Genomic DNA, 27,275 nt, shown 5'->3' with positions numbered 1-27,275 from the left:
TCGCTTGTACTCCCGTTATCGGCATGAGAAAAAGGAGCATTAGCAATATTTTGTCATTGTTGACGACAAAAAAACTGGAATCAAGTGTCTCATCAAACATGTTTCACTCGTTTTTTATCTCTGACTGTACACAAAGTGGCAGTGTTGCTATGAACATACGATTGAGATTTAAAAAAAAGGAAGTGGAAATGGTGATGTTCGTGAGTTGATCTCACTTCCCGACAGCCCAGCAAAGAGTCATACAAAACATATATTTGGAGTGTTGTCGATCTTTGGAACCAGAGATGCATGTAACAATTCTCCACCATGAACAATGATAAAAACAAACACTGCTATCCCCTCACAGACGGCAGCTCACTGTCCTGCGTAAAATGAAGGTAACACCTTACGGCCCTGATTTGTAGACACTGTTCCACTGTGTCACAAACAGAAGTCTTAATGACTAGGTAAAATAAATATTCAGGCAGTTATTGTACAAACTTTATTTCATTGATCAGTGAAATAGTGCTGTTTTTCAGAATCAGAATCAGAATCAGAATACCTTTATTCGTCCCGCAATGGGGAAATTTGCAGTCCACAGCAGCAATTGAAGAGGGATGGGGTTGGGGTGGGAGTGAAAGGATAGAAAACAAGATATTCTAAGCATAACAAAATAAAAATGTCAACTGTATACTGTGCGAATGTAGATGTGCAAAAACCGTTCTATAAACAAGACTGTACATAGTGCAGAATCAAGAAATGCATTTAGATATATTGCAACAACCCATATTTACAAGTGTCCAGTTTTTTTTTTTTTTCCATTGTATTTTTATGTTCAGATCAACATTACACACTCAGAAAGCCAAAAGGGTGATGGCTCACTGTAATTTTGTTAAAGGATAACCGACACCATTTTTTTGTTTCCTAACTGACATCAGAAAAAATGTTTTATAGCATCTAAAATACCCAAAACACGCTGATATTTTTAGTCAAATGTAAAACACCAATAAAAATGACTTAAAGTGTCCCAAAACTACTTCAAAATGACCTCAGAAAGATTCAGTTTTAGAAGGTCCCGCCCCCTTGTTCGTGACGTCATGCCAGGATGTGTTGCCTTGCTCGAGAATCAAAACATGCTTCACATTCGGCTTCAGATTCGGAGGAGATGCTTTCTTGTTACTCATCCAGTTATGAATATGATTCAAATAGTTCTGAAGAGGAAAGCATAAATGTTTGCAATCGATTAAAGAAGTCCTTCCGTCTCATTTTACGGCGTCTAGACTCTAATGTAACGCCCAGAAAATGCACAAGATGGCGCCATAGCTCCGTTGGAAATGGGCTGATTTGTCTGCTGGGAATTTGTGTCAACTAGTATGAAATAGTTGTCTTGGTGCAACACACAACGACTCACCATCGAGTTATTTATGTTTTTTTAATGAAATTCTCAGACCAAACAAAGTACCCAAAATGCATTGTGTGTCGCCGTTACGTCAGGCATCGTCACCAACTCGAAAACAAGACTTCCTGAATATTCAGCGCGAGTCTTAAAACGTAAAATATAGCTACAGTAAAGTCTCGTTATATCGATATTCTCGGGAGTCAGAAAAAATGTCGATACAACCGTACTGTCGATATATCCGTCCTGCGCCGAGCTGCATTAAAAGAGGGGGGGGGGGGAATACGTAAATGAGGGATCTTTGATATGGCATGTAAATTTATCATTGGGTTCATAGATTGCGTATCTAGCATGCTTTTTGTACAGTAGTGAAGTGAAAAATAAACTTGTGCATCAAATAAAAACGTCTTTACACATTTTTAATGTTTCAAAAATACAACCAATGCAAAAAAATCCTCACGTTGTTCTATTTACACGAAACCACGGACGCCAGCATGTACAAACATATTAAAAACAGTGAATGTTGCAAGATATCTGAATGCAACACAATTAAATACATGAATGAAAAACCAAAACTGCAACGTTTACATTACTTACGTTGATGAAGTATTCTGCTGCACGTCACGTCAAACTCTTTCGCGATGGAGGATTTGCTTGTTGGATTGCCCTCCACAGCCACAATTGCCTTGTATGTTGTTCGGTTATCATAATTCTTACGTTTACCCATGGTTTAAATTGGTGTTGAACAACAGTACTGTATATAAGCTCTGCTACGCCGTTTTTTTATTGTGCTCGCGTCAACAGGATAAACACGAAAGCTGGTCACGTGATTGGGGCCTGGGAGGACCCGACAACGGAGTTCGAGAGAGTGTCTGAATAGAATGGCTGAGCTGTGGCGTAACAGCAGCTCCTGTTTGGATCTGTATGTGATAACTGCTATGTTTTGTTATTAAAAAGACCGACCCGCTATAGCAGCGACTGTGCACATCACTTCCCATGCTGAGGGACGATTTTTTTTATTGTGACAGAAACACGGAAGCCGGTTACGTGACTGGGGGATCTTTAATACAGTATGGCATGTACAGTAATTTTCAAAATCATCACGCTTCAGCAGACAAAACAATAAACGTTGCAAAAAAACGATTGCATTTATATACAGTACAGTACAGTGTACATGTACATAACACTGCAACCGGGAAACTGCAACGCTTACATCTTATTATGCAATTTAAAAAAATCTTCAATCTTGTTCTGCTTCCCATTTTCACCTTTTAACACAAACAATTCAATCTTGTTTAACATTTCTAAAAAACCTGATGCATTTTCTCTGGATTCTAAGTAACATTGTACGTCCGTAACACCTTGCAACGCTTGTGTCTTTGTTGGTTCTTCATCCTCGTCATTGTGGGAATCTACTGGGGCATACTTGGCTTTAATTTCGTGTTGGATTCTCCTCAACAGCCACGATTGCCTTGTATTTCCTTCCGAGGTCACAATTCTTTCTTTTTGCTATGGTTGAAGACGGTAGCAATATGGTGTCTGCTCCACTGCAAGACACGGTCACGTAACCAAGTCACGTGACCAATTTGACCAACGGCGCGACCGATACAGATTTCGATAATGGTGGTACTGTGTAGAAACCCCTAAGCAAATATCGATTCACCTTAAGTATCTTTTGTATCGATATAAACATAGCAAAATGGCCGGCGGGAGATGAAAAACAGCACCGTAATAACCGGATTATCGTAAAAACCACGAATCGTACTAAAATGAACTAATTATTCATAAAAAGACTAAAAATGTGCACGGGAAATGAAAATAGTGTTGTAATAAGCAGTATTATCAATATAAACGATATCGATACAACGAGACTTTACTGTATATGCCGTGGAATCTTTGTAAAATACGCTCAGTAGAAGTTATTTGAAGTGATTTTACAAATTATGGACACAACTTGTCCAAAGGCGTCGGTTGTCCTTTAAGCTCTAGAGCAGGGGTGTCAAAGTTTTTTTTGCCGCGGGCCACATTGTAGTTATGGTTTTCTCTCGAGGGCCGTTATGAATTTGGGGAACCCATTAGAATGTTTAAATCCCTTCAAATATTACATATAGAGCACACAGCAAATTAATGAATAACTCGTTTTCAAATCTGAAGTCAAGAATAATGACTTTTATTGTGGTTGACATCCAAAAATATGAAATTTTGGCTCAGATTTTAGCAATCATCATGGAATTTAACAAGTTTGATTTGCTTTCGCGGGCCGAAAAAAAAAATGATGTGGCGTGCCGGATTTGGCCCGCGGGCCTTATCTTTGACACCTGTGCTCTAGACTCTAGTCTAGAGGTTTCTTTGAAGTTCAATTATTTTATTCATTTGAAAGATACTTTGAACTCTGCAAAAAAATATTAATTGAATTGAAATCTTTGGTCAGCGTTCAATGCTCACTTCATAAATAAAATGTAATATTCTGAAATCTGCATGGACTGCCTGGATTTCATTCGCAATGCACTAGTCCGAGTGTGTAAACACACACACACACACACACACACACACACACACACACACACACACACACACACACACACACACACACACACACACACACACACACACACACACACACACAAGACCATAAACGCATCTTGAACAAGTTTGTTAGGAAGTGGGTCGAGCATCCAAGTTTTCTGTTTTGCTTCAGTAACCAAAGCCGTCTACAAATTAAAGTCCATGTTTGCTACAATAGCTAGCCAGGTACCAGTAAGCGAGATTAATCTGCTAAACCTCGCATCATTTCTCTCGCAGGCAAAGGCCCAGAGAAAATGTTTCAATGCTTACTCATCTTTCTGGTAATATCACAAGTCATAGCGACGTTCCACTCTGATTGTGTTTCGTTCTGGTATCGTTGGAGCCAATGTATATCATTATGTCCGAGTAACTAACGTTCGCCTTTCGCTAGTATCTCGACCTGTTGCTTGCCAGCCCCCTAAGGATATATTTAATGTTGGATGCTCTGGCTCCAGAAATACACATGACTATGGCTGGTTTTAATTTCTGCTAATCTCTTCCCCCAATAACCTTTTACACCTAAAAGTTCACACCCAGTCAGCAACAATTTCGAATTAAATATACAAAGCAGCAGGAACTTTACAGATGTTACGGCATGGTCATCCATCCTAAAAGAAGAATGGGCCTTTGAAAGGAAGATGCATTTGCGTGAAAGCTCTGGACGTCTAATTGATAATGCTTTTTATTTTTTAGAAATTTAGCTTTCTCTCTTTGGAAGCTTTTTTACAGCCCCATGCCGGCAGCTTATTTATTGATACAGCTGATCCGTATTTACATGCCCTCACAGGTTAATGGCCTTTCGTTGGAAAGGTGGCTCACTTTAAGAGGAGCCTGCTAACCTCATGCGGCCCTGCTGTTTTTGATCAGCAAGTCCTGATAATCATCTTGGTGCACAAATAATGGGAAAAAAAGCACCAGGTGACAACCACCTTCAACTGTAAGTCGCTACTACCGCTTTAAATAGTGATGCATCTGCAGTTTAAAAAGCCCAATACGTCAATGGATCAGGGGACATGTTTGCTTTAGTAGAAACAAGTGAACAAATGAACAGCTCATTAAGACTGAGCAGATCAAGCCTCATGTTGTTTTTCTGTGTGTAATTTGCGTTTTACGCATGGTGGCTTAATGATATAACAATAGACTGCATAACGTACAAATGGGTCACCCCGTGCTGACTTTCAGGAGACAGAAGAACGGCCAAATTTGGGAGGGAATGGCGATAAGCTGCTTCTTTTCTTCCCCTGCGTCTCTATTTATCATTCAATGTGAGAATTTCCTCGATGATAGTCAAGGTTGTTTGTGCACGCTCTGGCTTGTTCCGATGCCTGTTTTCCACCAGCATGGCAAAGAGGTTGAATTTCTTCCCCTCCCTTCCTCTACAAAGAGATGCGTTGTAAAATTCAGGGATATTGTTTGTTTATATATTTATTTGGTTATTTAAAATTGCGTCTAGTTCTAGTAAATGTTTTTGTCATCGGAACTTATTCCTTTGTTTTTGCACACGATTAAGGAAGTGAAAACATACAACTTATTTTTATTCATTTGAACAATTGAATGGACCCTTGATTAAAAAAAAGACACAAAAATTTATAAACTATTCACCATGTTGCAAACTTGCATTGGGGAGACATTCACAAAGTTATCTTTTTGTTTAGATTGGATTTGAGGATTAAAATGCCAGCAAGATTGCAAACCTGCCATTTGTGTTTACAACACCTCAACTATGTCCATCTGCAGCGGGGGGGTATTTATACTTTTCAACAGAATACACAAGCCTCCACCGGCTCGCCACCCTCTACACCTCCACTGGCTGCACTTTGAAAGGGAAAATGATTCTTGAAATGGGAAAATCAGAAGAGGGCTTTGAATAAGTGAATGGGAATGATATTAGTTTCTCTGTTGGAGTGCCTCCGGGGTCAGATGAAGATACTATAGAGACGCTTGTTGCAGGTAGGTGAGGCTTGCGGGTTCTTGAGGGTGCTGACAAATATGCATGAACACACACAAAAGCGCCGCGAGAAGACAGGCCTCAGGGTTTAGGCATGGAGCATACACATGCACTCACAGATACACAAATTCATATGACAGGCCTCCATTTATTGATCATCGTCAGTGTTTAAAATCTGGACTGTGCTGCCACAAAGGCTTTTTATTTTAGCTGTGCTGGCAAAGCCTGCTCCAAGCTGAGCCAGAATGTTAAATATTTTAACTCCTACACAATTCCATGAGAAATGACAAGAGTAGAGGAAAAAACAAACAAACAGTTTGAAGCTATGCAAAGCAAAGCTTGATGTGTATTTGTATCAAAGCAGGTTTTATGTAAGCGGCATTTGTGCAATCATCACATATGCAGCATATTTCAAATTTGAAATGAATAGGAAAGGGTTATTTATCTACGAAACAATCCATGAAAAGAAATAAGATGTCACATTCAGTGTGATGAATCACACTGAATTCAACACTGACCTACACAACCCTACCTTGTTAGCAATGCAGGCTAAACTTCTTGCAGTGACTGGATTAGTCATTAGTGAACCTGGGACAAGCTGCTGTTTTTAGCATTTTAAGGTTACAACAGGGGGACTCATGTTAAGGGAAGTGACTCAACTCTGTCTAATCCACAGAAGCACCATCACACGTAGTGATAAGCTAAGTAAATCAGTCACTGCCATTGATGCGTTTGAGTTCCATTTGTTTCTTTTAGCCTACTCTCAGCGCATGAAACCCCAGTGTAAAAATGAACATATTCTTTTTCTTTTCCATTTTGTGGAAATTGTGTCATGATTGCTGTTCATATTTCAGCAAAAGTGACTGGACAAGGTCAAAGGTGAATGTATTGTTTGTGGCAGCCATTAACATTATTAAAACAAAAGACCACAAAGCAGTCAAACCACAAGTGTTTGCGCATACAGCTGAACCTGCGACCGCTGTTGGTTTTCTAGAAAAGCCCAGCCCGCCTCGGCTTGCTTATGGCATTGTCCCGCTTCCCCCTTTTTTCTATCTGTCCCTCGGTTGCGCTCTCTCCTACCGAACGATGACACTGAGAGACAGCTGTAACGTGAGACGCGTCTCGATCCTGGCAGGGGCTTGGAAAGCCGAGGTGGAGGAAGGGAGGGAGAGGCCTTTATCTGAGACTGGGGGCAGTGACCTCCTTCATTCCCCTTCTCCTCCTTTCCCTCTGTTTTTGCGTCTGGTCACATATCCCATCCTCCCCCATCAACTGAAGCGAAGGCTGCACTCTCAAAAAGTGGAATGTGATGAGGACACATGGGGGTTTATGTGTCCTCCTGCGATTGTCTTTGTTGCTTGCACAACATTTTAGACCATATCACAGCATCTCACTTTCATCTTCATACATTGAACATGTGCTCATTTTAACACTCTTGAAAAATGTCTGGTTTTATATTTTCATGCTCTCTGTCTTTCTGAGCACAACACAGTGCAGATGGAAAGAGAAAGAGTGACACATCCCCCAAACTCCAGGCGACGGTTGCTAAATCCTCTGCGAGAGCTCCCGCGTGTAATCCAAACATTTAGAGCTAATTTAAGCATGCAGGCAGCGGCAGCATCCTTTAGGAAACAACAGCGCTCTCACTCTTGCTCTCTTCCTCCCTCCATCCACAAAGTGTGGGCAAAGTCTTGTGTGTTTATGAGCGAATGTCTTCTTGTAGCTGGAGGGAAATAATGAAAGCACTCTATCAGTCACCTGTCAGCAACACACACGCGCACACACACACACACACACACACACACACACACACACACACACACACACACACACACACACACACACACACACACACACAGACACGCGCGCACGGACGGACACACGCACGCAGTCACAGATTTGCACGTGCACTTAACCCTGAGGGTTTGACAGGACTGGCATTTATTGACTCCCGTGATCAACGAGACAGTAGATCCATTTAATAGAAGCACAGCCGCGCACACACACACACACACACACACACAGGCACGCACGCGCGCGCGCGCGCACACACACACACACACACACACACACACACACACACACACACACACACACACACACACACACACACACTTCTTTTGACCATCACAGAATCAACCAAACATGTGGAAACATGTGTTATGGTCTGACAAAATATGTCCAAAAAGGATGTCTTCAGCTGGAAAGGGAACGTCAGCAAAGGTGCCAAATAGTTTTGGGAAACAGTCAGTGTGAGTGCAATACCATCAGGCAACACAAGCAAAGTATGCAAGGGAAAAGCCTAGAACAACTTTATTTGCTTTGATTAGATCCACTTTAAAGATTGGTTATGTGCATTTGACACAATGTCAGCTTTTCAATGGTCCATCTTCAATCATGTACTGTATGTGTTGTAGATTTTAGTTTCTCAAAAACCCGGCATTTGAACATGGCTGTGTTCACTTTATATAGCCACTCTCCATCGACCAGCCATAATATTGATATCCAATGAAAGAACTGCATCAAATGTTGTTACAAAAGATAATAAAACTGTTTTGGTTGACACTGATAAAAGGTAATTAAAAGCAGTATGTATATTACTGTAGCAGTGGTGCACAACACTCGACCAAATGCTGTATATATTTTGTGGGATTATAATACACTGTGTTATGGTATGACTGTTTCTAAGAGGGTTCGATGGCAATGAATTTCTTGTCTTTATTTAACCATTTGAACACACTTATGAGTTAGCGACTGTAAATGTTGCATTTCCAACAAAAATAAAAGTGACATTGATATGTATTTTGATCAATTTGAAAGGGGAACAATTTGATTTCCAAGCATCCAAAACAAATTTACGATTTAAATAGTATTTAGGATCTAACACATACTAAATATTACCCAATGACGATCTTACTCTCATGTGATACCGTTTCAAGCCCTAGATCGTGATTTGCTGTCATGTCATTAAAAAATACATATTACATCAGTAATGAAGTATAGTCGTGCCGCCATCCTCTTTTGGATTTATTCTTTCAGCTATGGCTACGCTTGGGCCCGGGTAGGTCACGTTTCAGGCAGAGTGTTTTGGAAGAGCATTGAGCCAGCAGTGTTTGGGAGGGAGAGAGATGTGACAGCTGTGTTGGTCATGGATACTCTGACCTTCACACGTCATGTTGATGGATCATAAAATTTGTAACGATACACTGACGCTGTTGTGTAGGCCCACGCAAGCCGGACGATCTGTTCGCATAACTGTTGCCATCATTGGTCCAAACCAAATGGTGGACTGCCACCAAGTAGGACAGCTTGAGTGCATATGAATGACTTTTGTCTCGTATGGAGAAGCACATTTCTGCAGTGGGCCCTCTGCCACGAAGCGAGGAGTGATGACGGCAGCACAAAAACATGCACGTGTACACAGCCAGAAACACACGCGTACACACACTTGGCATTTCTTACACATTCTATCTTCCACAAATGGATTGCGGGATTGTTCAGAGCTTTTTGGCTGTCCCAAAGCGCTTTGCTCCACGTGTCGGCTCTCCGGAGACGCAGCTTGCTCCATCTAGTCAAGGAAGAAACCATTTAGCAGAATGAAAAAGGCACCCACCAAGTAAGGCATATACAAGGTGGCTACTGGGAGGATTTGACAAGCATGTAGACAAAACATTTCCCACGTATTATTTTTTTAAATTATTGCTCCACCGGCTCTCTACCTTGCCCCGAACACACACTTTCTCACATTGCAAACTACTGGCACACAGATTCCATTTTGTCAGCTTTCATCCGCAGATCATGTAACAATGAAAGATGCTGCCCCGCAGTTAAACACTGCCTGTAAATCACAAGGCAAAGAAAGCCGGGAGAAGCACTTATTTTTAAGCAGCATGAGAGACCACACTGGGGGGAAGGGATCGAGGCAGATAGGGCAAGACACGGAGAGAGCAAGGAGGAAGAGAGAGCTTCTTTGTGCACTGTGTACTGACATTGTGTGTGTGTGATGAAGAGATGAATCACTGCTATTTAGGGATTGGTTTCCTGCAACTGATTGTGTGACGACTGTGTGGCGGACAAGACTGTCAAGACTTGCCTGTTTTGTTCTGGGGGCTTCAGGAAAATGTCTGCGGCCAAGTTTTGCTGGCTCGCTCCCTTAGGGAGCAACAAGAGACAAACACGTCACAAGTCTCTACTAACAAAGCATCAAATATTCAAAATTTCGGGATTTTTGACCAAGCTCAGTTGCGTGTTTTTCAGAAGACACTCATTTTGTTCACACAAATACAAACAGATATGTTTTAACCTCTCAGCTTTCTCTCTCAGCCGTTTAACAAGCAATATAATCCACTGCTGTCACCTCATAACTACAGTGGATCATATCAGGTTTTGTACAGCATATTTTTCAGCATCACTGTGTTTTCTGACTTTCAGAAACATGATGACACCCGCGTTAATGAAAAGGTGAACATCATTTGCTTCTGTGGTAACTTGGCGGATCAAAGCCATTGTTCAATTATGCATCGTGTAATTGTCCAATTATATCATGGTAAACAATGTTGTGATTCGTTGAGATTTTAATACAATATTTAGAAATGACTGGTTAGTATTAGTATTAATGAGACAGAAATGTCGATTCTCTCAGAAGTTGTGTTTGAATGCTAAGATGCCTCTGAAATACTAAAGTGTTCTCCCCATGTATAAGAATCTTCAAGTGCCACTGCAAGTATTAACTACACGTGGATGGCATCAGTTCATTCTGGTTGAGCGAGATCTTTCTCTTAGATGACAACATTGCTCCATCATTGTGTTGTCTACACAATGAAAAAAAAAGATTCGATGCTATGTGAAGAACTGGTGATTTTTTTTTTGTTTGGAGACACATTTTGAATATAACTTGACTTTATACTTTGTCAGTTTGAAAAATGTGACGATAACTTATACTTTGTCAATTGAATGAGGCTCCAGATTTGAATCCTTCTCAAAACCGACGTTATAATACGAACACAAACAGGTAAATTTTGTGCAGCAAAATAGGGTTAAAAGATCAACAGATCTTTTGCAACTGATTTAAGCAGTGGAAAATGATGGCAGACAGCGGTGTCTTCCTTATCCAGAGTGATTCACCTGGCAAATCATTTTTTTCTGTGCTGAGTCCTGATGAGTAGAAATCCTTTAATCATCCACTAATAGGTCTTCATGAAAAGGCAGGAGATGAATTCAGTCTACCTGGCTCTCTGTTATCTTTACGCCTGCGACGAGTTATCAAAGTGTGTTGGTGTGCGTCTTTGTTTGTGTTTGTCTGTCTGACTGATTAATATCAACACTCGCCGTCCAGCTCATTCTGTACAATGACAGACCGGTCAGTTCCTCTTTTGCTGTAGATAACCCGGGAAGGCAATACTCTGGTTCATAAACCGTCATCTCAAAACCAAATGCCACTGACAGGAATTCTGTCACTACCACCTTACCTTACAGTGTGCTGCAGCTGCATTTTCTAAATCGGAAGGGACATTATTTTATGATAGAAGTGGATGAGATTTTGTCCAATGGTGTCTGTCTGATCTGAACCTGCTGACCATATGGATGTGTTTGTTGTCATCAAAACCTTGTTGGTTACCCACACGCGCTCACTCTTGACCCGTCCGTCTGTGTCTAGTAACTTGGCCTAGAAGCTGAAAATGTTTCTGTGCAGTTTTGTACCAGGCTGTCTACGTTTTTATTTTATTTTTTTTATTTCATTTTTATTTTTATTTTATGAAAATTGAACATAAGCCATCAGGTATAAAAGCGACCACAGCCTGTGTAATGTGTGCAGTGTCATATGCGCAGCAGAGCGGCATCTGTTGTGTTGAGCTGCTTAGTTTAGGCTCAGGCTAAGAGCACAAGGAAGGGCGTTAGAGACAATGCATGAGAGATGGCCGTGAGAACACTGGGAGGGCTTGGTTCTCTACAAGAACTGTCTTGTGTTTGGGGAACATATCCTTACACTCAAAGCTCCAGCGTGTAGATCCAATTCTAACAAACTGGTTTTGCAAGATGTGGCTTTGTGTGTGTGTGCGTGTGTGTGTGTGTGTGTGTGTGTGTGTGTGTGTGTGTGTGTGTGTGTGTGTGTGTGTGTGTGTGTGTGTGTGTGTGTGTGTGTGTGCGTGTGTGTGTGCACGCACGCGCGTGCATGTACGCGCGCGCGTTCATGTGCGTATGTGTGTGTGTACGAAATTATCCTGTGTGCATCCACAGGTGTGTTAGCAGATCACCATCTTTTTTCCCGTTTTGATGCCTCTGCGCACCACAAATTCAAATAATGGGGCATCATCCATTCCTGAAATCCAATAGGGAAACTATTTACCTGTGCGTACATTCGAAAAAGTATTAATTTCATTTGTGGCATAAATAAAAGCAATGCGCAAACACGTTTTATTCCGGTGACTCAGCTAGTTGTTTTACTCAGAACCTCAGCAATGTTGTTGCTTTTTCTCCCCAGGTGTTACAGCAGTTATGACAAAGAGCTGAAGGCACCTCAAACAGTGAGTATGTTCTCCTTCTCACTCTGGAATGTATGAGAGATGATGCGTGACTTTTTAAAAAGCTATACAGTACATTGTCATATAGTTTTCCAGCTTTTTTTAAACACTGAATAACAACCATGCAAACTGCCAGTTCCTCACCTCATTTGATTTTAATTAATTCAGCAAAACAGGATGTTTTTTCCCTTGTTGAATTCAATTTAACAAGAGACCCTTGAACAGTTTGTTATGATTACATTACAAATTTGGGGTTCATTCAGTGAATCGAGCAATAAATTAGATTTGTTGCATTAAAATCTGAGAGTTTGAAATCTACATGGCTAAAAAGCATCCTTAGTTTCCTATCTGCTCAGAGCTATTGCAGAATGGAAATGGTTGTTAACTTCGCCCTACAGGGGCTTCCAGGGATGCAGGATTGCGTGCAGTTGTTTATATGTGCTGTTACGTGTGGCGTTAATCTCCCCCTCTCCCTTCCTCTTCGCTCCTTTTTCCGTGCGCGGCTCACTCTTGCCTGTGTATGAGTGCTATCTGTTGTCAGGGGCGCGGCTGCGTCCTCCAGGCTTCACTTCACACCAAGGAGGCAGTTTGTTGTTGCACATGCAGACAATGACTTGCACTTTCCTCTCCTACCTGACCCGATGGCCTGCGAGTGTCTTTTATTACTGTCTTTTTTTAAACTGAGTGATTAGTGTATTGTAATCCTTGTATGTTCCCGGACCTGATTCTGTCAGGTTGCTGCGCCATCTCTGCCTGTAAATGATGCATTGTGTTGCTGCATGCTACTTGTATCATTTGTGATTAGTATTGATGAGTACGCACCCTCTGGGGGAATCATTTACTGGGGAGCACTGAGCTTTTTTTACAGACTTTCCAAGGCCTTTTTGCAGACCGTCGTACAAAAAGAGTAACATTTTCCAACTGTCTATTTTTTTTCCTCAGCCCGTGTTAAATTACAAAGTGATGCAGCCGTGTCATTTGTCTGTCATGTTGTGACACCCCCCCAACACAATCTAAAGACAAAACCTCAAACAGGCCTAAGGAGCTGTACGGCCACTGTCTGACTCAGCCGGACAGACAGATTGGGAGGAAGAGAAAGAGAACAATGGGCACAACAACCTGAGTGTAGTTCAGGTTTCCGTGATGACAGCAATGCGATATTGATCTGCTCATGCAACTGCTCCTGGCAACATATACTGTATGTAAAGTATTTTAACTTAATGAAAAATGCAGTGAAAGATTCACAAGTAAAATAACAACACCCTAATGACAAAAGGCAATTGAGATTTGTCAGTGTTTTACTCAACTTTCTGTGTCAAATGCATCCTTGTTCAGATTGCTCTTGTTTTGGTTAAGAATGATGTTCTTCCATGTCTGCTCACTGCTGGGACAGACCTTTTCTAGTGGTATGTTATGTGGCCACTTCAAGATCCTGAAAAATCCTTGAGTCATTATTGTTTTTTGTTTTTGTTTTTTATTTATTTAATACATAATGTGTTTGTGTACGTATATGTCAGGCTCACAGTTCAGCAGTCATCTTTCCCATATCAAGTTTGCATGGACTTGTGCGTATATTGTTTTTTTTACAGGTAATCTGGCTTCCTCTCACTTTACAAGAACATTATTTTGATTGAATTTGAGTATGAATGTGCTTGATTGTTGATGTACCCTGGGATTGACTGGTGACCAGTCCAGAGTGTTCCATAGAGATCAATAGAACTTAAAAGTGGGGCGAGCTGCAGTCTTTGCAAGCGGCCCTTGGAAGAAAAGGTTCAATCACCCCTCCAGTTGCTGGAGCTCATCCAAACAGCTATAGTTGAACAGCTATGGTTGTAATTTTCATAACCATGGTCAGAGGAAACGGCAAAATGCTGCTGTAGTCTAAAAACTAAAGGATACAGAAAGTGAAAATATGACAGTTGTTTGTCAGCGTTGTTCATTTTAATTGATCCAAATGCTTCATCAACAGTAGCTGGCAAGGTTTTTTTTTAAATACTTCCTTGGTTAAAGGATTCCAGCCCTACAAATCCACAAATGGAGCATTCATCCACTTTAAGATTGATATTATTCATCCCTAGAAATACTGTATGCCTACGTTAAGTGCTATAAAGCATGTAGACAATTTGTTCTTCAGCCTAGGTGGGCGCAGCAACGCTTGCGTAGCTCCATCTGCTTGATCTGATCTTGAAATGCACTGCCTTTTAATGACAAAACGGAGTGACTGGGAGCCATGCAGAAAAGAAGGGGGTGCACGTGTGCTTGCATGTATGGATGCGTGCGGATGTGTGCGAGTGGTGAGGGTGGATGTGCGCCGCATGAGTGTGAATTAGAGAGGAATAAAGCGAGAGGGAGAAGGAGAGAGAAAAATATCTCGAAGGTCAGGAACAGCAGGCGGCCGTAAGGGAGAGACACGTGAGACAGAGATAGTCTTGCGTCAGCCCCACAACTTTGCTCTTTAAATGTGTGTGTGTGTGTGTGTGTGTGTGTGTGTGTGTGTGTGTGTGTGTGTGTGTGTGTGTCCTGCAGGGCCAACATTTCCATCCGCATCCTACTGTGTGTTACAATGGAACTGAATTACAGTATTATCAACAGACAGACAGACAAGACAATACAGACATTACGTACACATTTTGGAGCCAGTCAGTCACTGGGCTTCAGATATTATTTTTCTACATGGCCCATGTGACAGTAGAAGGGGAAATTACACCTCATTGCCCGAGGGGAAGAATTTGTGTGTCTGGCTCCCTGTCACAAAAGGCGAATAAGGTTTCATCAATCGGAGCAAGTGCTATCATTTTCAGCTCTTGCTCTTTGTTTCTCAGTCTTTTTTCCCCAGTGCCCTTTAAACTGGTTCCTTGTTAGATTAAGGAAGCGTTGAGATAACACCGAAACATTTAGTACTTTGCACTTGCCTTGGAGCTACGGTTGTTAAAAAGCTGCTGCGAGCCTGTCCTCGGGATAGAGCGCACTCTCGATAGAGGACAGCCGTAGTTTCAACTGACACACTCAGCGTTCATTGGGGCTTACCCATCATGTCTTCTTCAGCTCTTGTGCACACACATACTCACCCACTGGTGAGAAGAAACGAAGTACAAATAAATATATGTGATGAGTAGATTTTTCATGTTTATATGTACATGGGTATTGATTATTCTGTTAACTGTTTGCTCATGTCCGCTTTTAGTGAGTGGAGAATGTCCGGTCTGCAATTTGAAGGAGATAGGGACTGTGTCACGTTTCGGTTTGCGACCAAGGAGTTGCACTGTTGGTCCCTGCCTGCAGCTGCACTGGTGTTGGTCAATGTAATCAGTGGCAGTTAAAAGGCACAGCCACTCAGGTTGGGTCATTATTTGCTTGTTTGCTCCTGTCACATTTTGCTTGTGTTTTACTCCACTGTAGCCCATGTTTTTTTACCCATGCTCTGGTTCATGTTTCACTCTTGTCCTCTGTTATGTTCTCGCTCATATTACGGTCACTGCTAGTTTTTAGCATTAGCCACGGTTATTGTTTGTCACTTTGGATTTTTTGCTTTTGTCATGTTTGAGCTCTGGATTTATTCTTTTTGTTTAATATAGACTTCCTCAAATATACCCCCTGCTTGCATTTTTGGGGTCCACCTCCACCATCTTGCACCCATGACAGACGAGGCTGCTCGGTGACGTGCAAAAAAATCCACTGATACCTCTTATCCTATTTCCTCACAATATTCGTTGACATTGGTCATTGGAGGAAAAAAATGAATAAATACCCAAAATTATAATAATGCTGATTACCCTTTAATACAATACAAAAAAATACAATACAATACAATGCAATACAATACATTCCAATACATTTTGATTTAACAACAGCTGAAGCTGTAACAACGCACTTAACATGTACAACTATCTATCTTATAAAGGAAATAAAGCAGTCAAAAATATAGTAGAAAGCACCAGGGAGTAAAACTAAGATCAAATCTGAATCATGCTGAGTCAAATGCCAAATGGTATTTTAAAATGCACATTTATAAATTCACAAATATGCAATCATTTGTGCACCAAAAGAATATACAAGGGTCAACTGTAGCTCTAGTTCTATGAATGACTGCCACAATAAACCTCTGGTGACACCAAAATGCAAGCCCATTTACGGTCATATGGACGTCACAGGTGCCATTGTCGAAGGGAACAGTCAATGCTGTCAGTAATGCGTGTGGTCGTCAACAGGGGTGAAATAGAAACGGGCATATACTTTTCTCCTCCTTTGTCAAAATAGTTTGTGTGCGTGTTATGAACATTGTTTTCGTGTTGCGTACACTGCACCCCTGCGGTTTTACTTTCACAAAAAAAGTTTCTTCAGCACCACCCGCTACCGGCCGGCCCTTGTGAGGATTAAGCAGATCAGAAAATGAATGAATGAATGTTTAATCAGAACTGATTCTTTTACTAGTTTTGTTCCCCCACCTACATTCATTTGCTAATCCTCGAGTATTTGACTTTTATCGAAGTACAAAGTGATACGTTTAGACACACAAACAACTTGATCCAGACGTTCTCAAAAGGATTGAGTACCCCGGCCACACTTTGATTTCCCCTCTCTTCCAAAAAAAGTCTGCGCTCTCCGTGTCAGCAGCACAGAGTAAGGCTGCTCTTTTCCAGACCCTTGTGCCATGACTCACTGCTTGCGCCCAGGGAGGCTTAGTCCGCTTGGGGGCTGCCCGCCTGGACGATAATGTGCATGGTCATAAGGGGGCCACAATGAATTGAAGAACCCAAGCTGTCCTAAGAGTGCAACAACAGGAGGTCTGTGTCTGTACGTCAATGTGCTTTTTGGTTTTCATGCTGGGCTGTCGAGCACACTATACACACAAAACTTTGGGTGTCGTCACATAAAACAATTCTACAACAGTCATTTGTGAAACACTGGAAGTCGACTGATACATGTCATACATCACAAATCTAAAGTCTCCCTCATTTTAGTTGCAATTTAATGTCCTTGGACTTGGCTTGAATGTCATTTCCTTTCCACTATTTGTCAAAGCCAACAACCAAAACTATCAAGGCAACTGTGGAACTTTCATTTTGTGCATTTGAAAGCCACCTCCCACTACTCCAGCTGCAACAAAATCTTTTAATCTCAAATTCAAAAAGACATTATTTATGTAGGAATGGTTCTGTAAAAGATTGTTGAGCTGAATTGTATTTTATGTTTTAAACATTATGGCGCAGGAAGAGCTGGTTTGCGCTGGCCTCTACAGCTGTACTGTATATGAGGATATAAAGGTGTGGAAATTTGGGTTGGCTGTTGGCAAATAGCTCTATGTATGCGCTCATAAATTTCGGAAACCAAGAATTGCTATGCTTTGCTTTATAACTGCAGGTTCAAATAAAATTGAAATACATTGCGTACATACTGTATTGGTACTCAACTCAACACAACTGTATTAATAGAGCATTTTCAAACAGCCAACGCTGTATACAAAGTGCTGGACATGGAGCAACTATCATAAAAGCAACAATAAAGCAATAAATCAGTCACAAAGACAGTAAAAAGCCACAGGGAGTATAAAACTAGACCAAGGTATCACTTGGTGGATGGCAGCTGAATTTTGGCAGCAGTATTGTCTGTGTTGTGAAATCTCGCAAAACTGAAGTCTCAGCATATTGCCATACATATGTCTTTGTATTGACAATCACATTTAGATGTGTTGCTGAGGCTGTTGTATAATATGATTAACTGACAGTAAATGAAACTAGCTGTTTAACATTTAAAAACATGGCATCTTGCTTTGTGTAATATTAGGCTATTTGATACATTGATTGCAATCAAAACGTTTGTCTTGCTGGTGTAAGAACTGGGGTCAACTCAATTGTGATTATGCTGGCTTTTGTTTTTAATTGATGAATCCATGCTGTTTTATCCATCCATCCATTTTCCGTACCGCTTATTCCTCACTAGGGTCACGGGAGGTGCTGGAGCCTATCCCAGCTGTCTTCGGGCACGAGGCGGTGGACACCCTGAATTGGTTGCCAGCCAATTGCAGGGCACACATCCTGTTTTAATGTTTTAGATTTGAAACAATAAGTTACGTATGTCTTGTGTTTGTGCGCGCAGAAGGTACACGCAAGGATCGCTGTGTTTTTGGCTGATAATTAGGCAGACCACACATAAAGTCATTCTTTTGTGACACACGCTGCCAACAGCTGCTGCTCTGTGAGTCTCTTGCTTTATGGAGTCGATCTCCTGCATTTATGACCAAACAGCATCACCTCTACATTCTATTCTATGCTTGTGCTCTTCAGTCCCCCTGTAGCTCAACATCCTCCACGGAATACTCGATTTAATCCTTCAGATCTTGGCTTTGTGGCTTCAAGCATGCTTGTTGCCGGGAAGCGTTTGTCCCTACTAGGCCTGCATGTCCCCAGGCCTGTTGGCCAGGCGAGGTTGTAACCTGGATGCAGCTGCAGTCCAGAGGAACCATTAGCAGTGCCAGGAGGCCCCCAGCTCACAGGGAGAGCTCATTACAGTTTTTGTGCAGTCACACATCTATGAAACACAGCAGCATGCCTGGTGAAACTAGCGAGCGCACGGCGCTTCGGGGAAAAAGCATCGCCAGCTCCATTTGTACTTGTGTGGGACAAAATGAGGTTTCATCGAGAGACAGGTAAGAATGTAAAGAATGATGTCCATCATTAAACACTCACAGCTTTGGTTGAATGTCACTATTTGCCGTATGTTGATCTGCTTTTTGTTGAGTGTGTGCATCAGATCGGTAGTGGGTGTGTGTGTGTGAGCTCTCAAAGGCCCATTTCAGCTGTCTGGTGTGGTGTACAGATGGCTGGGCCGAGGTCTGCTGAATGAGATATCCTCTTTCTCTCCTCTTTTTGCATCCTTTCCTCCTGAGTTACATCCCTGCCTTTTCATCGCCACAGCTGTTGAGGGCCTTCTTGGGCAGAGGAGACTTTTCCACTGCTCTATTTTTTCACTTTTGTTCTTTACTTACGTGCCTCTCAGGGTTCCGCGTTCCAACCGTACACAGTGGTTTTGGAATGAAAAGTCTCTTAACTGAGCCATGTGCCCCGGAGCTACGGTAATTGCAGGTGAAATTCAGCTTCCTCTTTAAAATGCCATCTCTCATTTCCAGTTACCGGTCCCCTCTCTGTATTTTGCTCCATCCCCCCTACACCCCCTCTCCGCTGCACGCCCCGCACGTCTCCCTCCCTCTCTTCCCCTTTGGCTGTCTTTCAGAGGCGTGTGAATCCCTCAGCCCCTGTCGCTTCTCTTTGCCCCAGCAGACGCTCCCACAATGCACAGCGCCGATATCAGCCATGCTGTTGCTTGGACACACTTAATGTCGCTTCGTGAGCAGGTCAAATATAGTATTTATGAAACAAGCGTGCTTGTTCCAGTGGCAGTGATAAAACCGGGCACAACAAATTGCAGATAATGAATGCCTACAGCCATATAAAAATTGTCACTGAAATTTAGGATGACCGCATTTAGATGACAAATAGCACATCATTCTTAATAACCCTCGGTATCCAATATCAACCCCCACCTCCTCACCCCCAAAAAATCCTGAAAAGGTCTTTCATTAAACTTTCGAATGATGTATTAGCTCAAATACATTAAATATATTTAATATATATTAAATTTATTGTTCACCGAATGATTATGGCCACTTTTGTTCACACCACCATTTACTGAATTGAATTGCCGAATCGTCCAAAATTCCTTCAGGCACCAGTGAGCCTCCAAGGGTCGCATGAGTTAGTTAGCCTGCAGGCCTGTTCTAAAAATAGCTCATATGTGGTATTGTGAACATTGTGATTTCACTGTTGATGAATTGTTTAGTTGAAAAAGAATTGCTGGGATTGAAACAAAGTGTTCCATGTAATATGTGTTAGTTATCTTGTTAGATTCATTCACTCACTCATTCATTTTCAGATCAACTTATCGTTGCGGGGGGGGGGGGGGGGGGGGGGTGTTGGAGGCTCTCCCAGCCGTCTTATGGTAGTTGGCGGGTGACACCCTGAAATGGTTGCCAGCCAATCACAGGAAAAACTTGGAAAAAGAAAGCACACATTTTTCATGTCAAATATACAGTATGGTTGCACTGTATTATAAGGCCCATAGAATAGAAGCTTCAAGAGATGCCCATTTCACGGTAAGATCAGACAGAGCATTGTCCTCAAATAGTGAGTATAGTTTTTGCTTTTTTGAATGTTGCTGTGCCGATGACCATTTTGTGTTTGGGAGTCTTTTACTGAGCGAGTTGCTTGTTCTGTAGTCACAAAGGGACATAAGTCTTCTTGTGCCGGTATCAAGCCCGGATAAATACAGAGGGTTGTGTCAGGAAGGGCATCCAATGTAAAAGCTTGGCCAAAACGAACATGCGGATCAAACCTCTAAAGATGGAGGACACTGATTTGCTCTGGCGACCCCTTGAAGGGAAAAGCCGAAAGGAAAAGAAGAAGGAGTTGAGATTGAAAACATGCAGTGGCCATCAGACGTATTGACGGGAAGTCCATCAACTTTGATGGGACGGATAGCCGCAAAAATAAATCCAGGTGCATTTTGAACTTTGTAAGTATTATGAAAAAATGCGGTGGAAAAAAGAACCATGTCTATATATCTATTCATTCAATTTTCTTAACCGCTTTATTCTCACTGGTGTCGCCGGGGGTGCGGGAGCCTATCCGAGCTATATTCGGGCAGTAGGTGTAGGATACCCTCAAACCATTGTCAGCCAATCGCTGGGCACACACAGACGACCCATCCACGCTCACACTCACACTGAGGGACATTTCGGAATGTTCAGTTATCCTGCCATACCCTTTTTGGGAATGTGGGAGGAAACTGGAGTACCCAGAGAAAGCCCGCGCATGCCCGAGGAGACCATGTAAACTTCACACAGAGAGCCCTTAGCTGGAATTGAACATTGTACCTCTGCACTGTAAGGTCGACGTGTTGGCCTCTGGGCCACCATGTTGTTAAATTGTTTTTGATAATAGTTGAAGAACATCCTTAATTATGACATAAGAATTGGCACCATTAAAAAAACATGACATCAGTTCTGCATTTAACAATTACAAATGTTGTACCCAATTCGATTTAACACATTCGTTTTATTTTAAGAAGAGGAAGTGGGCACTTTCCCTTCTTGAAATGCTTGTTTTGGGAAAACTGTACGCTCTTATTCTCTAAGAATACTAAGAATATGGACATACTCTGGAATACAAGGCTTTTAAAAAATGCATGAAATGCATATAAAATGACCTTAATTATTTTTCGTCAAAAACGTTTTGTGATAAAATAAGCAAAATGACCCACCCTCCACACACAAGTCATGAATACGTACAACAACAATTCTGATAGTTAAATATGAAACTGGACTATAAAGTATGTAATATTGTGTCATTCATTTTATCTAACCACTGTCATTGTTCATTGCAAGAAGGAGCGAAGTAAAAAAACAGTAGCGGTGTGTCTTGGGGGGAGTGTGTGCGGCGTGCACAGCGTCAGCAAGGCGTGATCTGTGTGGAGGTGACATGAAGGTGAACACGGCATGCAGAATGCTCTCCCGACTCGGGAGGCAGCAAATGGCTCTGTGGCAGATGGAGTCTTTGTCAGTGAAGAAAAATGCCATTTCAAGCGCCTCACAGGGACCCTCATACAGTCACTTTTTTTGCACGTGTGTGCACTATAATGCATTCAGTCTGTCACGCATGCATGGACAGATGCATGCATTACATTCACACTGAGTATCCAGACAAACGTATGTATTGACACACATATCTGCCCCTCCCCTTCTTAGCAAGCCGAGCTTGCGGGCGGTGACCTTCCCTGCTTGGAGGGTTCCCTGGCTGTTTGATCAATTATCCTACGTCTATTGTTTACAGGGAAGCAGAAGGGGAGAGAAGGCTCAAAATGGCCACTGTCAGGTGGAAGGATCCATTTCCCTGCCAGTGTGGAGGGTGGGGGTTAGGGAGAGAAAGGGAGAGACAAGAGACGAAAGATGTGAAGCGTCCTCGCAGTCAAAGGGAGGAGCAGCGAGGATGAGATGACATTATAGACAAGGTGCAGTTTGGTCGCTCCCAAGTTACCATTTAAAATACTAATCTGTCAAGAAAATTTGCGCTTTTCAAAACTTTACAAAGTCAAATGTTTGAAAAAAATGCATCTCCTCATACACTGACTAGCCACAGCCTTGTAGCAATGACAGCCATATAGTTGGATTAAAAGTACCACAATATTGTTGTCATATTGCTGCAATATTAATAGTAGCACTTCACTGTCAAAAACCTTTTGTGCCCTCTCCTGCAGCCCAGCACGGAGCTTGTGTACTACTTAAACCACGATGCTTTGCGCCCCTGACCCAAAAGGAACACATGAAAATAAAATGACTAGTCGCGTCTGTTTTGTTTTTTGTTACTGCTGAACAGTATTTATTGTATCATCAGGTTCATATTCTGATCGTGGCATTTTTATATCGTTACATCCCATTCAGTTTGATCTCGTGTTGCTAACTAAACACGGTGGCTACAATATCAATTCTTATGTTGCAGCAAAATTACAGCATTGCAGGTACACCTCTATTTTAAAGTATTTAGATGTGAGGAGTGGGGAACAGGCGGTGGGGGTACATACTCTAAAGGTCAGATGGCATCGAGAGAGCGAAACAAAGAGTGGGAAACAAATGATGCACTAAGCGAATGACACTCCGAGGTCCTGCTTTAATATGTATGTATCGCAGGTTGATGGCTGATTTCATTAGCGTCGCTCATTGTTATTCATAGATTGTCCTCCTGCAGCAAAATGAATATTGTATTCACACACACACGCACACAACACACGCACACACACACACACACACACACACACACACACACACACACACACACACACACACACATACACAACAATTGCATTTTCCAGGGAATACAGTGTGTGGATCTTGTGGAAAGCTTGAAGAAAAGGCTGATGTTACCGCAGGCTGTTATCTGTCGGGGCTATAATTAAAACAATTTGCAGTGCTGTCATTTTAACACTGCTTTTTTGGAGCGGCTGCGGACAATTCTTGTCAGGTTGTGAGGATTTAGCTCTCCTAGTTGATGTAAGGGAGAATTATTTTAAAAGAAAGGTTACCTTTGTTTGAGTGACAGGAGCAGTATAAAGGTATGTTGTGCGGAAGGGTTCAGATTACGTCACTTAAATTGACCTAGATCTGTGTGTGTGAGTGCAAGGCCTTGAGTTCCTGGCCATGAGTGGTCTTTGTGTTTATGAGACGCATGGACATAGAACAAGGGTGGCCAAACTATGCCTGCAGCGAATTAACACTTGACAAATTGTGCAACACTATTTAAAGTGTTGTTGGGCAGACTGTAAAACGTGTGAATGTTGAAAGATTGCGTGAGGGGGTCGATGCTTGCGATGCCTACATTTCTAATGGGTGCGACGGCCATGCCACTTATTCTATTAGTAGTGTTGGGTGCGACGGCCATGCCACGTATTCTATTAGTCGTGTTGGTTCTACTAATATGTGAAATCCTCATTGATCAAAATATGGTCAGTTCCACGTAAATTCAGGGAGCGATTCTTTAGGTCTATCGTGACGTCATCTAATTATGTTTAGTAATCAATGAAAAGTCATTATAAAATAAAGCTGTTGACATTGACGGAACTTTAACTCATTAATTGACCAGGATTACGCTCACCGCATTTTCCGGTGTCTAAGGCGAACGCAAAAACCTTAATTTTTTAAAAAAGTTGTCCCAGCAACTTATACGCAGTTGCGCCTTATATGTGAAGTAATATTGAGCCACAACAGGTCTTGCAACTACTGTCAGCAGCCCATAAGAACAAATAGTGCGTAACCCCAGAATTGGTTATTAATTATTGGGTGGTGAGGGGTTAATGTCTGCACACAACATTACAAGATAGCAATATGAGAAACAACGAGAACTTGAACAGTGCTCTGGTTGGTATCTCAAGCAAGATGGCTATTTTTTGGGTTTCCTGGAAAGTAGTGATTCTGTCTGACAAGGATTTTGAATGGCAGAACAAAACTGTTTTCTAACAACCAAAGAAGTTTAAATTTTTCTCTCTTCATTCTTTTTTGGTGTGTGACATGTTATATTAATGAGAGAGACTGAAAGACCAGAGACTGCCTCAAATAGCCACTTTACTTTTGCTTTTGTTTTGATGTTGATCAGTTCAGTACTTTTTTCAAAGTACACCCACATTTTATAAAAATACGTAGTTTCCAAGTGGACTCGTTTTCATTGTGTTAGTATAGTTGCTAAGTGGACTCATTTTCATTGTGTTAGTTTTCAAGTTGAGCCCCTGCATCCTCCCATATTCCTTTATGCGGCCTTTGGAAGAAAAGAACATCACTGACAGAGTACCAAGAACAAGCACAAGAAAATGCCTGACCGCCTCTTTTTTTCTTCTGTTTCAAGCAGGAATTCCAGTCCTTAGTGGGACATACGCAAATCTTCTCAAAAGAGATATTAATAGCTATTGTGGGTGGAAGAAGGAAAAAATAAGGGGATTTTTCCATATATTGTACATGGAAAGAGTCCAAATAGATTATCTCTTGAGTTTTTGAAGCAGCTCAAATCAATGAGACGTTGGCTTTGTTAGTAACACGCACTGTCTTACATTTGGCCTGTCTGAAGTACAACAGGCCATTACTCATTAACGTATCTAATCCCAGCCAATAGAAGGCAGTTTTCAATTTATCGTATGAACAATGTTTGTTTGAAACACAACACACATGCGTTTCATGCAGGCACAGAAGATATGTTTGTCGCTTGAGAATCAGAATCAGAATCCAAAGTCAAAGTCAAAGTCAGCTTTATTGTCAAATATGCTAATATGCATGACATACAGCACAGATGAAATTAATGTCCTCTCGGACCCAGCGTGCAAGACATGCAAGGCACTTATAACGTGGCTAAAAAAGACATACAATTGACAACAGACAATACATGTAATTTCTGTATGTAAAGTGAGGTAGTGTCGTATGGAAAGTGAGGTAGTGACGTATGTAAAGTGAGGTAGTGACATATGTAAAGTGAGGAAGTGACGTACATAAAGTGACGTAATGTCGTAATTGCAAAAACAAACAACTAGAAAGGGTTGAAGTGAGGTCTTGTCTAATGAGAAATAACAAAAAATAGAGTTCAGGATGATCGTACAGCATGTAGCGTGTACTCAGAGTTCGGTGAGTGTGGCAGTGGGAAGGGGCAGGCTGGGCAGGGCTGGGAGGGAGTTGAGTCTCCGGACTGCCTGGTGGCAGAAACTGTCCTTGAGCCTGCTGGTCTTGGCTCGGAGACTCCGCAGTCTCCGACCCGATGGCAGCAGGCTGAAGAGGCTGTGGGAGGGGTGGGTGGGATCGCCAGCGATCCGGATGGCTCTGCGGGTGAGGCGGGTGTTGTAGATGTCCTGAAGGGGGGGGAGAGAGACACCGATGATCTTCTCAGCTGTCCTCACGATGCGCTGCAGAGTCTTACGGCAGGACACGGTGCAGGCGCCGTACCACACGGTGATACAGCTGGTCAGGATGCTCTCTATGGTACCGCGGTAGAAGGAGGTCGTGATGGGGGTCGGGGCTCCAACTCTTTTGAGCTTGCGGAGGAAGTACAGGCGCTGGTGGGCTCTCTTGGCCATTGATGCCGTGTTGTGGCTCCAGGACAGGTCTTCGGATATGTGCACTCCCAGGAACTTGGTGCTGCTCACTCTCTCCACTGCAGCACCGTCGATGGTTAGTGGAGCATGCTGGGGGCGCACTCTCCTGAAGTCCACAACAATCTCCTTTGTCTTCTCCACATTCAGATGGAGATTGTTGTCCTTGCACCACGTGGCCAGGCGGCTGACCTCGTCCCTGTAGGCTGTCTCCTCATCGTTGTTGATGAGGCCCACCACAGTCGTGTCATCCGCAAACTTTATGAAGAGGTTGGAGCTGGGTGATGATGGTGAGCAGTCGTGCGTGAGCAGAGTGAAGAGGAGGGGGCTCAGCACACACCCCTGGGGGGCCCCTGTGTTCAGCGTGATGGTGCTGGAAGTGTTGTCGCCAACTCTGACTGCCTGTGGTCTCCCCGTCAGGAAGTCCAGCAGCCAGTTGCACAGGGAGGTGCTGATCCCCAGTTTGATCAGTTTATTGGTGAGCTGTTGGGGGATGATTGTGTTGAATGCTGAGCTGAAGTCGATGAACAGCATTCTGACGTAGGAGTCTCTGGTCTCCAGGTGGGTGAGCGCTGTGTGGAGAGCAGTGGAGATGGCATCATCGGTCGAGCGGTTGGGCCGATATGCAAATTGGAAGGGGTCATGGGTGGGGGGGAGGGCAGCCTTGATGTGGTTCATAACTAGCCGCTCGAAGCACTTCATGAGGATGGGAGTGAGTGCGACCGGGCGGTAGTCATTGTGGCAGGTGGGGGACGACTTCTTCGGGACCGGGATAATGGTGGTGGCTTTGAGGCACGTGGGCACAACAGCCTGGCTCAGAGAGGTGTTGAAGATGTCCGTGAAGACATCTGTGAGCTCCACAGCGCAGTCTCTCAGAACACGGCCAGGAATGCCGTCGGGACCCGGGGCTTTTCGTGCGTTGGTCCCTCTGAGGGATCGCCTCACGCTGTCCTGGGACAGTGTCAGCACCTGTTCGCCGGGAGGTGGTGGGGTCTTCTGTGCTGGAGTGCTGTTGTCTGCCTCGAAGCGGGCGAAGAAGTCGTTCAGCTGGTTCAGCAGAGTGGTGGAGTTCTCGCAGGTCTGTGGAGTGGGCTTGTAGTCTGTGATGGTCTGTATCCCACGCCACAGGTTCCTGGTGTCACTGCTGTCTTTGAAGTGGTTGGCGATCCTCCTGGAGTGCTGTCTCTTGGCCATC

At 42.7% G+C, this 27,275-nt stretch overlaps 1 protein-coding gene across 8 annotated transcripts in view; it reads left to right on the top strand.

The window, feature by feature from the left end:
• Window positions 1-27,275, top strand: part of baz2ba (bromodomain adjacent to zinc finger domain, 2Ba) — a 112,347-nt gene that overhangs the window by 8,091 nt on the left and 76,981 nt on the right. For 7 of the 8 annotated variants that reach the window (XM_088992254.1, XM_088992253.1, XM_088992251.1 and 4 more), the window contains exon 2: window positions 12,370-12,412. The gene's annotated coding sequence lies outside the window, so the exon portion shown is untranslated. Of the gene's footprint in view, window positions 1-12,369; window positions 12,417-27,275 lie in introns of all 8 variants that reach the window. The other variant, XM_088992249.1, reaches the window with a different exon arrangement.

This window comes from Hippocampus bargibanti, linkage group LG03, assembly GCF_051943395.1.
Source record: "Hippocampus bargibanti isolate YZ-2025 linkage group LG03, ASM5194339v1, whole genome shotgun sequence".
NCBI lineage: Eukaryota > Metazoa > Chordata > Actinopteri > Syngnathiformes > Syngnathidae > Hippocampus > Hippocampus bargibanti.
This window is presented reverse-complemented; position numbering and strand designations above follow the sequence as displayed.